Here is a 14,016-nt window from a genome sequence, read left to right as displayed (position 1 = left end):
GGCACCCCTGCGGCGCCCTGCTAGAGTGGTATCAGAAGAGGCCTGGTGGAGAGTCAGGATTTTTACCTCTGCCCATGGTAATGAAGCCAGCCCCCTCTGCCATGCTTTTATATCAGTGGAGACCGCATGGGAAGCAATAATGAGACAAACTAACCCTTCCAGCTAGAGAGGTATCAGTGGAGGTTTGGGGGGAACAGGAAGCTCCCACCCTTGCCCCAGCCCCACCCCTCAGGTACCAATGGAGGCCAAGTAGGGAATGTGAACTTAAACCTCTACCTGGCAGCACCAAGGTACTACCCCTACCTTTTCCCCCACCAGGGCTGTATCAGAAGCCCGCTAAAACAGAGGTTCAGAGGAGATCCAGAGTCCCAAAACATAATACAATATCCAGGTTTCAGTAAAAAGACCACTCGTCATACCAAGAACCAGGAAATCTCATACTGAATGGACAAAGACAATAGATGCCAGCATAGAAGTGGCAGATAAATCAGAATTATCTGATAAAAATTTTAGAGCAGTCATTGTAAAAATACTTCAGTAATTAAAAACAAGTTGGAAACAAATGGAAATATAGAAAGTTTCAGCAAGGAAATAAAAGATATAAAGAAGAACCGAATGGAAATTTTAGAACTGAAAAACAGAGTAACTAAAAATAAAAATCTCAAAGGACCAATTCAATAGAATAGAGGGAACAGAAAAAAATAATTTAACTTGAAGAAGATAGAAAAGTAGAAATCATCCAATCTGAACAACAGAAAATAGATTGAAAAAATAAAAAAGAACAAAGTCTCCGGGGTTTGTGGGACTGTAACAAAAGATCTAACATTCACATCCTGGGACTCATGGAAGGAGAGGAGAAAAAAGATGGGGAAAGTAAAGTGCTAAAAGAGATAATGGCCGCCGAAAACCTCAAATTTGTCAAAAGACATACCTACATATTCAAGAAGCCTAGTGAACCTCAAATAAAGAAATCCACAGCAAGACACATTACAATCAAACTTCTGAAAACTAGAGACAGAGAAAAATCTTGAAAGCAGCAAGAGAAATGACACATTACCTATAGGGGAAAATCATTCAAATGACAATGTATTTCTCATCAGAAACCAGAGAGGTCAGAAAGAAGTGACACAACATTTTTCAAGTGCTGAAAATAAATACCAACTCAGAATCCCATAGCCAGTGAAAATATCCTTCAAGAATGAAGGGAAAATGAAATTCTCAGATGAAGAAAAACTAACAGGATTTGTCACCAGCGGACCTACCCTAAATGAATGACTACAGAAAGTATCCTAAAAAAGAAAGGAAGGAAATGATAAAAGAAGGAACTTTGAAACTTCAGGAAGGAAGAAAGGATGTGGTAAGCCAAAATATTGGTAAATAAAATAAGCTTTCCCTTTCCTCTTGAGTTTTCTAAAATTTTTTGATGGTTGAAGCAAAGATTATGACACTGTCTCATATGGTTCTAAATGTATATATAGGAAATTTAAGGCAATTATAAATAAAAATTATAAAGAAAAATAAGATATTTATACTTCATTCAAACTGGCAAAAGGAAAAACCGACAGGCTATGATAAGTTGTGTATGTTTAATGCAATACCTAGAGTGAGCACTAAAAAATTTGTACAGAGATATATTCAAAAATGTTATAGATGAAACCAAACTGGAATTTAAACAATGTTCAAGTAACTCACAGGAAGGCAGGAAAATCCAAACAGATAAATTAAAAACAGAGAGAACAAACAGAAAACAAAAAATAAAGTGGCAGAGTTAAGCACTAATATATCATTAATCACATAAACTGTAAATGGTCTAAATATACAAAATAAAAGACAGGCAGAGTGGATTAACGAACATGACCCACATATATGCTCTCTACAAGAATCGTACTTCAACTATAACTATGAAAGGATGGAAAAGATATACCATGAAGACATTAAGAGAAAATTAATTAAAAGACATTAGCTGTATTAATGACAGCTAAAGTAGACTTCAGGACAAAAAAAATTACCAGAGACAGAGACATTCTATAACGACAAAAGGGTCAGTCTAACAAGAAGTTATAGCAGTCTTAAATGTGTAAGTATCAAACAATAAAGCTGCAAAATGTGTGAAGCACAAACTGACAGAACTGAAGGGAGAAATAGACTAATATACAACTGTAATTAGAGAATTCAGCACCCCTTGCAATTAATTGTCCAATTGATAAAACTAGATAGACTATCAGCAAGGACATAGAAAAACTCAACAACACTGTCGACCAACAGGATCTAGTCAATACTTATAAAATACTCCACAGTATACTTTGTTTTCAAGTACATACAGAACATAGCTAAAGATAGACCATATCCTGAACTATAAAACAAACATCAATATTTTCATATTTTATTATTTTAATACAATTATTTAATATTTTAATTTCAAAAAATTGAAATATAGAATGTGTTCTCCTACCACAATGGAATCACGCTATAAATCAATAATAGAAAGATACTAGGAAAATCTCCAAAAAAACATGAAAATAAAAGAACATGCTCCTAAATAATCCATGGATCAAAGAAGTCTCATGAGAAATTAAAAAAAAAATACACTTAATGAAAATAAAAACAACTTCGAGATTTGTGGGATTCAGGTAAAGTAATGCTGAGAGGAAAATGTATAGCACTAAATACATATATTAGAGAAATAGAAAAGCCTTAAGTCAATAATTTAACCTCTCACTTCAAGAACCTTAGAGAAGATTGACAAAGTAAAAAGGAAGAAGTTAGTAATCAGGAATGGAGGACAGCACTACTTTTTATGCAGACATCAAAGGATAATAAAGGAATACTACTAATCTATGCACACAAATTTGACAGCTCAAACAAAACAGCAAATTTTTGAGAAACACCGACTACCTTATTCAGTATGAAATAGATCGTTTGAATAGCTCTGTAACTATTAAGGAAATTGAATTCATAATTTTAAAAACTCCCTCCAAATAAATTTCCAAGCCCAGGTGATTTTACTGGAGAATTCTATCAAGATTAAAGAAGAATTAAAAGCAATTCTACATACTCTGTCAAATAATAGAAGTGGAGGGAACACTTCCTAGTTCATTTTATTAAGTTAATATTACCCTGATACCAACAACAGATGGATAGTACAAAAAAAGCGCCACAGTCCAATATCATTCATAAATATAGACACAAAAATCTGTAACAAAATATTAGCAAATAAAATCCAGCAACCTATAAATGGCCATGACCAACTGGGGTTTATTGCAGGGATGCAAGATTGGTTTAATGTAAGAACACCAATCCATATTAATAGGCTAAAGAAGAAAAATCAACTGATCGTATCAACTGATGCAGAAAAAGCATTTGAAATTTAACACCTATTAATGATAAAAACATTAACAGGAATGGGGGAAACTTTCTGAATAAAGAGTGCTACAAAAAACAAACAGGGAACATTGTACTTTTTTTTTTTTTAAGATTTTATTTATTTGACAGAGAGTGAGAGAGAGAACACAAGCAGGGGGAATGGGAGAGGGAGAAGCAGACTCCCTGTGGAGCGGGGAGCCCAATGTGGGGCTCGATCCCAGGACCCTGGGATCATGACCTGAGCCGAAGGCAGATGCTTAATGACTGAGCCACCCAGGCACCCCAGGAACATTGTACTTAATGGTGAAATACTGAATGCTCTTTCCCCAAGGATGTACATACAGTCTTATCATTTTTCTTCAACATAGTTGCATTCAACTGGAAGTTAAGCTAGTGCAGCAAGGCAAGAAAAGCAAACAAAAGGCATATGGACTGAAAAGGAAGAAATAAAACTGTTCCTGTTTGCATATGATGTAATTGTTTACATAAAAAATGCCAAGAAATTTACAAAAATCCTAGAATGAGTTCTAGAACAGAATACAAGATAAACATACAAACATCAATTGTACTTCTATGTGCCAGTAATTAATTCATGGTACCAAAATTTAAAATATAATACCATTTATAATCACTCAAAAAATGAAATACTTACATGGGAATCTAACAAAACATGTATGGGAATTATGTGCTAAAAAGTATAAAATACTGATAAAAGAAATCAAAGAAGATAAATAATTAAAGAGACATACTGTGTTCATGGATTGGAAGACTTGATACTGAAAAAAAAAAATTCTCCCCAAATTAATGTACAGGTTAATATAATTTCTATCAAAATCCCAGGGAGATTTTTTTCTTTCTTTTTTTCTTTTTCTTTTTAAGAGAGAGAGAGTGGGGGTGGGCAGAGGGAGAGAGAGAATCTTAAGCAGGCTCCATGTCCATCATGGATCCCAATGTGTGGCTCCATCTCACGACCCTGAGATCATGATCTGAGCTGAAATCAAGAGTTGGATGCTTAACTGAGCCACCCAGGCACCCCCCAGCAAGATTTTTTAAAATATAGATAAGATTATTCTAAACTTTATACCAAAAGACTAAAGCTTTTTATCAAAAGTATTAAAATAGCTAAAATAATTTTGAAAAGAGGAATAAAGTAGAAGACATCAATCTACCTGATTTCAAGACTTAATATATAGCAGCAGTAATGAAATCTGTATGGTACTGGCACATTTGATGGATCAGTGGAACAGAACAGAGAACTCAGACATGGAATAACAATATGCCCAACTTATTTTTGATGAAAGTACAAAAGCAATTCATTGGAGGAAAGACAGCTTTTCAACAGTGTGGAGCAATTGGATATCTATAGTCATAAAAGTGAAGCTCAACTTGTTTCATACTTTATACAAAAATGAAATCAAAATGGATCATCAGCTACAATGTAAAATGTAAACTCTAAAACTTATAGAAAAAATCATAGGAAGAAATCTTCAAGACCCAGGGCTAGGCAAAAAGTGTTATTGACACCAAAAATATGATTCATAAAAAAAGTTGATAAATTGGACTTCATCACAATTTAAAAATTCTGCTCTGTGAAAGATCTTGTTAACAGGATGAAAAGGCATGAGAGAGAAAATATTTTTAAACCACATATTCAACAAGCACCAGTATCTAGAATATATAAAGAACTCTTGAAACTCAACAGAAAAACAAACCAACCCAAGTAGAAAATGGGTCTAAGACATGAAGAGATATTTCACCTACGTGGACATATGGTTGGCAAATAGTACATAAAAAGATGTTCCGTTTCCAGGCATTCATATTCCTTATCTTTGAGACCTGGGTTGTGGGGTTTTGTGTACTCTCCGATGGGAAGGACTGAGGACGCTGCTTGGAGGAAGCTAGTGAGATTTTTGATGAAAAGGAGTCACAAAACCGTAACCGTTGAATTAAAGAATGGAACACAGATCCACAGCACAATCCGGTATAGATGTCGGCGTGAATATGCATCTCAAAGCTATGAAAATGATCTCGAAGAACAGAGAACCAGGACAGCTGGAAACACTGAGTATTCGAGGCAATAACATTCGATATTTTATTCAGCCAGACAGCTTACCTCTGGATACACTACTTGTGGATGTTGAACCGAAGGGGAACTCTAAGGGAAGCTGTTGCAGGAAGAGGCCAAAGCCCCGGAAGAGGAAAAGGAAGTCCTAGGCAGTCATGTCTCTCAAGATTACTATTTCAAAGTGATATGAACTTTTTGTACAGGTTTTGTTTGTTTGTGCCAGGTTTTAAGAAACATAAATGTAGGAAAAAATAGAAAAAGAAGATATTTCACATTCTTAGCCTTAGGGAAGTGCGAATTAAAGCCAGAGCGAGATATCGTTACGTTTCAACCAGATCGACTAAAATAAAAAATAGTGATAACACTAAATACTGGAGGCGATTCAGAGAAACTGGATCACTCACACACCGCTGGCAGGGGCGTAAAACAGTACAGCCACTCCGGAACCCCGGAGCAGTTTGTTAAAACACTATCAGCCTACCATGGAACAAAGCAATGGCACTCCTAGGCATTAATCCCAGAAAGATGAAGACTTATATTCACAGAAAAACCTGGACGTGAATGTTTATGGCAGTTTGATTCATTAGAGTCCCAAACTGGAAACAGCTCACATGGATGAAACAAACTGTGATACATCCATTCTATGGAATATTACACAGCAATAGAAAAGAATAATTACTGATACAAGTAACAACGCGGATGAATCTCCAGAGAATCAGGCTGAGTGAGAAAAGCCAATCCCAAAGGTTATATGCTATATGATTCCACGTAGAACATTCTTGAAATGAGAGTTACAGTAAGGGAGAACAGATTAGTGGTTGCTAAGGGTTCAGGGGAGGTTGGAGACAGGATGAAAATGGGTGTGGCTATAATATGGCAACATGAAGATCCTTGAGTGATGGACACGGCCTGTAGCTTGTCTGTTTCAGTGTCAAATATACTGTTGATACTGTATTATAATTTTGTAACATGTTCCCATTGAGGGGAACTGGGCAAAACGTACATGGGATGTCTTTGTGTTATTTCTTATAACTGCACGTGAATCTACAATTACCTCAAAATTAAAAGTTTAATTAAAAAATAGGTATGACCCCTTTGCTGATGGGATTTATAGTACTCTGGGAAGACAGAGTCATTAATTAAATCTCTACTTAAACACATAACAATTCAATTTTAATAATGCTTTAAAGAAGAGGTGTCTAGTCCCAGGAGAACATGTAATAGGTAGGATGGGTGACCACACAATTTATTGCTCAAACTGGGACACTTTTGAGAGTGGAAGGAGGTGCTATTATTAATTAGGCTGGGAAAGTAAGCCTAAGTTGGGGCTCATGGTCACCCTAATAATAGTGGGGGTCCTGAGGTCAGGGGAGGATCCCTGAGGGAGGTGAAACTAGACCTAAGATCTGAAGGAAGATTGAAAGTGAATTAGGCAGGTGGGGAGCGGAAAGGCAACACAGGCAAAGACCCCACAGCAGGAGAGCCTGCACCTTGTGGGAGCAGGAACACCCAGGGTGCTCCCAGGAGTACTGGCAAATCCCTGCAAGGTTTCTGGCAGGAGAAGCTTCATCTGGGCTCTGGTTCCTGTGACCTGAGTAGCACTCCTCCTTCTTTCTGCCTTCCTGATGCTGAACTTGGGTGTAAACCACGTGTTTGTTTCCAGGCTATATTTAGTTCCCCGCTTTGCTCTCTCTGCTGTGCTTGAACAATTTTCCAAGAACTGCCAGCTCTCTTAGGTCCCCCGTGATGCTCCTGATTCTGAGTGTGGAAGGGTGAAAGAGTCATGGCCCAAGCGTGGGGGTGGGAGGGCCAAAGGGCATCCATGATACATCATCTCCTTCTCCTCTGGCGGCAGCTAAATGGCCTCAGGCCATTCTTGAGGGAGTCCATCCTTTTCCCCAGTGGGATGCTTCTTCTGAGCTTCAGCATGGTCTTTACTTGGCTGTTCTTGCTCCTCTGGAAGCTCATCCCTGCCCCCTCTTTCTCCATCTAGGCTCCTCATTCTTGCTTCTCTTGTATCACTTGCACTCAGGAGATACCACTATCCATGGGCTCCCCTCCTACTGCTCACGCTGCCCCTTCCCAGGCTCATCTGTGTGTCCTCCTGGCTCACCTTCTTACCAACGTCAAGGGTCTCAGTTGGATGCTTTCATTTCCCACGCTGTCTTGAAGAGACCCACCTTTTCTCTAGAAATGCAGCATTGCTTTTAGAGTCTTTGGGGAGAAGAGTAAAATAAGAATCTGTTTCCTCCAACCTTCTTTTTCATTGTACCCACCTCATTAGATTGATCCCCTTCTTTTCTTTTGGAGACATGAGTAGGGGGCAAGTGTTGACAAAGTTGTTGATGACTTTCAGCAGCTTAATGAGTGTGTTCTTTCCTGGAGGTTACATTTCCATTGTTGACTTTAATTCCTCAGCCTGAACTTGCTACTTGATCACAGGCCTGGAATTCACTCACCACAATTTTCTCTTCCTTACTAGGGGTGTCACTTAAAGATAAGGATGTCACCAACCAAATCACCACCCTCTTCTCAATTGCTAGTCATGTTGCGGGAGCCATGTGCCCCATCAGTACCAGTCACCAGCATCAGTCCTCCTGGTGTGTCCCTGTGTGGGGACAGCAGAAAGAACCCTGGCTTTAGAGCCAAAGAGACCTGAATGCAAATATTGCCTAGGTTATGTTGTATGATCTAGAGCAGGAAGACAGTATAAACCATTGTGTAAGAACTTAGCTCTAACATCAGATAGATCTGGACTCAAACCCCTAGTTCTGTCACCTAAAAGCCGTGCAACCCAACCTCTCTGCATCAAGGTTTCCTCATCTGTAAAATGGGGACAAAGTACTGACCTCCACAGGACTGTTAAGAAGAGTAAGACCATTTACAGTCAAATTTACCTAGCACTTTATCTGTGCCACATTTGTTCAACTGTGCATTAATTTCTTTAATCTTTACTATGACTCTGAATCATAAGTATTTTCACCATCCCCATTTACAGATGAGGAATGGAAGCACAGAGAGGTTAAGTAATTTGTCCAAGGTCACACAGCTGGGGTTGGGACGCTTGGCATTTGAACACAGATAATTTAGCTGCAAAGTTTGGGCTCTTAATCACTCATTACTACACATCTGGTCTAGAGTTAGTGCTCGGGGAATGTTAACACTCATCATTAACATCCACGTGATGGCCGTTATCATCACAGCTTCACCTGCATGTTCCTCAGTCTATGGACTGGAACCAAGAAAACCTATTTTGGCAGAATTAAGTAAAGCAATGGCATAGAAGCCACAGAGTGGGACTTAAAGTCCTTAATAAAAGTCAGTGTTGAAGCTGTTCTTTCCTGCTCCTCCCTTCTTTCCTCTTTCTCTTCTGCTTTTCCTCATCATAAAGTCTTTGGTGACTTTATGGCCAAGATTCTTTTATTTTTTTAATTTTTAATTAAAATGCTTTTGTAAACAATGGCCAACCTTCTTAATATTACTTCCTATAGTGGGGCACCTGGGTGGCTCAGTCGGTTAAATATCTGACTTTGGCTCTGGTCGTGATCTCAAGGTTCTGGGATCCAGCCCCTTGTTGAGCCCCTCGTCGAGCCCCTCATCAAGCTTCATGCTCAATGGGGAGTCTGCTTGTCCCTCTCCCTTTGACCCTTTCCTCTCTTGTGTGCTGTCTCAAATAAATAAATAAATAAATAAATAAAATCTTTAAAAAAAATGTTACTACCTATACTTATGACTGCTAGGCATATGGTCACCTGTGGTAGGAAAGAGCATCAGTCAAATTGTAGAGCTTTTGCCCCTTTAGAAAGTGTACACATGCTAAAAAGAACAGATGACTAGAAGCTGCAAGCAGAAGTGTTATTATTTACACTCCTCTGTTTCACCTGTGATTGCACATTTATCAAGGGTCAGTGCTGTGCCCGGGACCGCGCAGGTGCAGAGGTTATAGCGTGGAATGAAACAGACACTTCCTACCTTCACGGACACACAGTGGTAGGGCGTCCTGATTCCAGTGGTCTTCTGATTGCTTTCATCTGCATTTCAGGGTTTGTTTTATAATCATTTACCTCTGTAGAAATTCAGAGAATTACAATGTGAACTGTTTTGATGTTAATCAATTCATTAATTTCCTATTTAGTTCCAAAAAGGATGTGAAGTGGCTTATCAACACTGCACAGATATAGTAAGACCGAAGAGTATCAGACAATAAAAGCAAATGGTATTTAGTAAAAGGGGAACAGAGGATAAAGATCTTGTCCTGAAGACAGTTAGAGCAAGTGAACCTGGTACTCAGCTTCACTGTGGAGACAAGAGGAAGACCAAGGCACTTTAAGAAAGCCTTTATAAAAGGATGTCAGTTTCACAGGAGAAATCCACTTTTTCCTGGCTCTAAGTTTTATGAGGAATTTGTCTTTAGATCCTCATATAAGGAGTGCTGAACATGTTATAAAATATGAGAAACAGGCATAATTGGAATGCTTCTCTGTATATGCTGTCCCTGGATGCTGATGGCAAGATCTATTAAAATAGTAAATGTCTGGGGGGGGGAGGACAGAGAGAGAGAGGGAGAGTATGAATATGAATGAGAATGTATTTGTGATGTCAGGGGGAAGAATAGTTTCCCAAAGTGTTATTTCACTGTGATGGTTAAAAAAACTGAACAAACGGGAAAGAAGTCATATTAGGGTGGCAGAAGTGTAATCTCATGGATAACTTACAGGATACTGTTTGCTTTCTCCAGTTGTTTATAACAGGGACAGGAGCCTGGAGGGAAAATGCATTCTCAGGAGGGCCTTCTTTGCTCTCCCCATTGTGGATGTGGGTGTGAGGGCTAATCCTGGCTCCCAACATGCCTTTCCCAGCTGAAGTAGGCATTATGCCAGCAAGAGAAATGACAGTCCATTCTAACCCTAGCCTCTCTTTTAAATTCCAGATGGATATTGGACAGCTCCCATCTTACAGCAGTAAAATTTGGTGATGGTGATGATGATGGAGGTGGTGACAATAACGGATTCAATGTCAGGTGCCATGGGATAGTGGGGGACAGATTTCACGGAAGAGCTAGCATTTAGAGCAGATCATCATGGAAACTGTGGCAGAGGGCAGATTACAGACTTAAGGAATATGGTAAGAAAGTTCATGGAGGTAAGGCAGTGCAAGGGGCCATTCTGAGAAGCTTGGACTTTATGGACAATGGCTGGTCATGAAGAATTTTGAGGAGGGCAATCCATGATATAATCTTCCTTAAGTTTTAAAAGGCATCTATGGGAACACTTGGGTGGCTCAGTTGGTTAAACGTCAGCCTTCGGCTCAGGTCATGATCCGAGTGCTGGGATCCAGTTCTGCATCGGGCTCCTTGCTCAGCAGGGAGCCTGCTTCTCCCCTGCTTGTGCTCTCTCTCTGATAAATAAATAAATAAAATCTTAAAAAAAAAAGGCATCTATGGAACTGTGCTGTCTAAAACAGTAGCCACTAGTCATATGTGGTTATTGAGCTCTTGAAATGTAGCTAGTAATTGAAATGTAAGTAAGTGTAAAAATATACACTGGATTTTGAAGACCTAGTACAAAAATATGTAAAAATACTTCAATAATTTTTATGTTGATCATGAGTTGAAAATATTTTGGAGTTGAATGTTCAACTCAAGAAAATATATCATTAAAATTAATTTCATTAGTTTCTTTTTAATTTTTAATGAAGCTACTAGAAAATTTAAAATTACCTACGTGGCTGACTACACTTTTAATGGACCGCGCTGGTGTGGAGGCTGGCTTGAGGAAAGAGAGAACTGAAGACCAGGAGAAGACAGGAAGTTATAGTAAAACCCTAAGACAAGGGAGGATGAGGGTTAGATCTAAGGCAGTGACCCTGGGAATAAACAGGAGACAACAGGTAAAAAAGGCTTTTAAAATAGGACTTGGCGGGTGCCTGGGTGGCTCAGTTGGTTAAGCAACTGCCTTCTGCCCGGGGTTATGATCCTGGGGTCCTGGGATCGAGTCCCACATGGGGCTCCCTGCTCAGCGGGGAGCCTGCTTCTCTCTCTCTCCCTCTGCCTGCCATTCCCCCTGCTTGTGTGTGTGTTCTCTCTGTCAAATAAATAAATAAGATCTTAAAAAAAAAGTAAAATAGGACTTGGCCATGATTTTTCTGGATGTGGGGATTAGAAAGAGGGAGTAGACAAGGTTTCATGTTTAGTGTCTCGTCTGGGTGACAGAGATGAGGAGGAGGGTTTTTAGAACTTGATGCATATGGGTTTCAGTGTGCACCTGCATGTGTAGGAAGCAATGGGGAATTCAGATGAGAAGCTGCAGAGAGAGAACAGAGTAGATTCAGGAGTCAACAGGCAAGAGGTGACAGCTGAAGCACAGATATGGGTGAGATCTTTGAGCTCACTCACAGAGGGAGGGTGGAATGAGAATGAAGCACAGAAAACTGGGGTCATGATGGAGGTTAGGGCTCAGAATTTAAGACGTGGCGGGAGAAGAGAGGTTGGCTGAGCTTGACATTGGCTAGTCAGGGAGGACCCAGGAGACCCTGGTACCACATAGACCAAAGGAGATCTTTCCAGATGGAACAGGTTTACAAATGCAGGAAGTGGAGGCTGTTGGCCACGCTGTCTCAAGGAAGCCATCAGGTGGTGTTTGTTGGGAGTTAAGGCTTTGAGGAGTCACCTGAAGGCAAACGTTAGCTTGCCAAATGTCCAGCGTGGGAGTGGCAGGTGAGGAAGGGGAGACTACTAGTGGAGGGGAGAACTCCTTGAAGAGGTCTGGACACTAGAGAAGGCAGGTGGGGACTGGGAGGCTGCGGAGGGGGAGCCAGCACAGGGCTGAGGACAAGGATTGTTAGGCAAAGGGTGAAGGAGGGAGAGAGCGAGGATAGAAGGAGGGGCAATAATTGATAAAGCAAGGCCAAGAGGATGAATTGGGGGCAGATGTGTGAAAATAGCACATCTGTTAGTCTTTCATCCATTTTTTTTCCAAATACTTAATAGCCACATCTCCCAAAGTCCACTCGAGGATCTGACCTTTCCGCAGGCTCGGTCCAGGTCCAGGGCAGGTGGGAGAGGGAGCAGGGAGTTTCCAGCATTGCTCTTGCAGACAACTGTCCCCCACGGGCTTGGACAGCACACCTCCCCTGTGGGCCTGAGGCTTGGGAGGCCTCCCGCTCGCGGGCTCTGTGAACGTCCACTCCGGAAGGCCTGCCTGCAAGCCCAGACCACTTCTACTCTGACATCTAGCACCTCTGCCCAGAGCCCACGCAGAAGAGGGGCCTCGCGTCCCTCCCGAATCCCGAGCTGGAGCTCGAGCTGCAGCGCCCAGCCTTCCCCGGCAGGGGCGCTGGGAACCCGCTGATTGCCGGCTCCCGTCCAGCGCCCGATCCCGCGCCCACCTCGGCCTTCCGTGCCGCAACTTTTCTTGGGGTGTTCCGCTGCCCGCGGGCTTGGGAAACCCCGACTCCAAGACCCGGCTCATTCTGGACTGTCTCCGGCTTGGTTCTCCGGCCCAGCCTCCTCGGTTCCCAATTTCCGAGTTCAGCTGCGGTTGGAAATGCATGTTCGCCAGGGTGGGGGCTCCCGGGAACCGCGGGTTGCCGCCCTCCGTGGCCGGCTCAGATTCCCAGGCCGTCTCTGCCTTCTCCATCCCTCATGGCCCGCCCCGGGCCCTCTTCCGCCTCTAATTTCTCTTGCCTTCCCTCCTCCACCTCATTTCTCCCTTCCTCTCCGATCGCTTCTCTTCCCTTCGCCCCGCCTTTCTCCTCTCCCCTCTTCCCGGGTTTCCCTCTCTCTGGCCATGAACTCTTCCTCTAATCCCGAGGAGAGGAAGGGCCTTCAGACCGCCACGCTCTCCGAGGCCCCTCTCTCCATCCCACTCCTTTCTGAACAACCCCCCCCTCCAGCTCCGCGCTTCTCGCTTTTCCAACTCTAGAAATCACGGGAGCTTCTCGGAGGCGGCGGGCGGCAGTACGTGCCGGGGCCTGTAAACCACATCTCCTCGTCCTCGAGTTTAGCTTCCCTCTCTCCGAAGTCTCCCTTTTTTCCTACAGGGCGCCAAGGGTCCTAGCCCAGATTGCGTCCCACGCGCCCAGGCTGCCCTTCTGCAGCGGGGTACGGGGTGCTGGGGCCGGGGGTCTGATCAGCCGGCTCTGCGCTGCGCCGCACCGGGGTCCTCTCACTGGCAGTCGGCGCTTTGAAGGAAAAACTAAGCCCGCTCAGAAACGAATCCAGGAAGAGTGAGGGCGCGACCTCAATCTCAGGCTAGAAGATGGGGGCTGGATTCCTCCCCGCCCCCGCCCACCGTGGGAACGAACGATCTCCACTGTCTTTCCTAAGCTCCGACCGGGGGTCCCAGGAAGGAGAGCCAGGTATCCGGGAGAGGTGGCAAACCCCTGACCCTGCCGCCGGCGCCTCCCTTTTCTCTCTCCTCGCCCTCCAGGAGGTTTAAGGAATGACCAGGTTGCATCCGCGGCCGGTGGGGGAGCATCTGTGCGCGGGGCGCCAGGAGGAGGGGGCTATCCAGGGCGGCCTGCCTTGCTCTCAATATTGCCTTTCTGAGGACTCGCAGGCTCAGGAAATGCAAACACAGCCCGTGCGT

This window comes from Callorhinus ursinus, unplaced genomic scaffold, assembly GCF_003265705.2.
Source record: "Callorhinus ursinus isolate GAN/ISIS: 27379988/994484 unplaced genomic scaffold, GSC_fseal_2.0 scaffold20, whole genome shotgun sequence".
Lineage (NCBI taxonomy): Eukaryota > Metazoa > Chordata > Mammalia > Carnivora > Otariidae > Callorhinus > Callorhinus ursinus.
Note: the sequence above shows the minus strand (reverse complement) of the source record.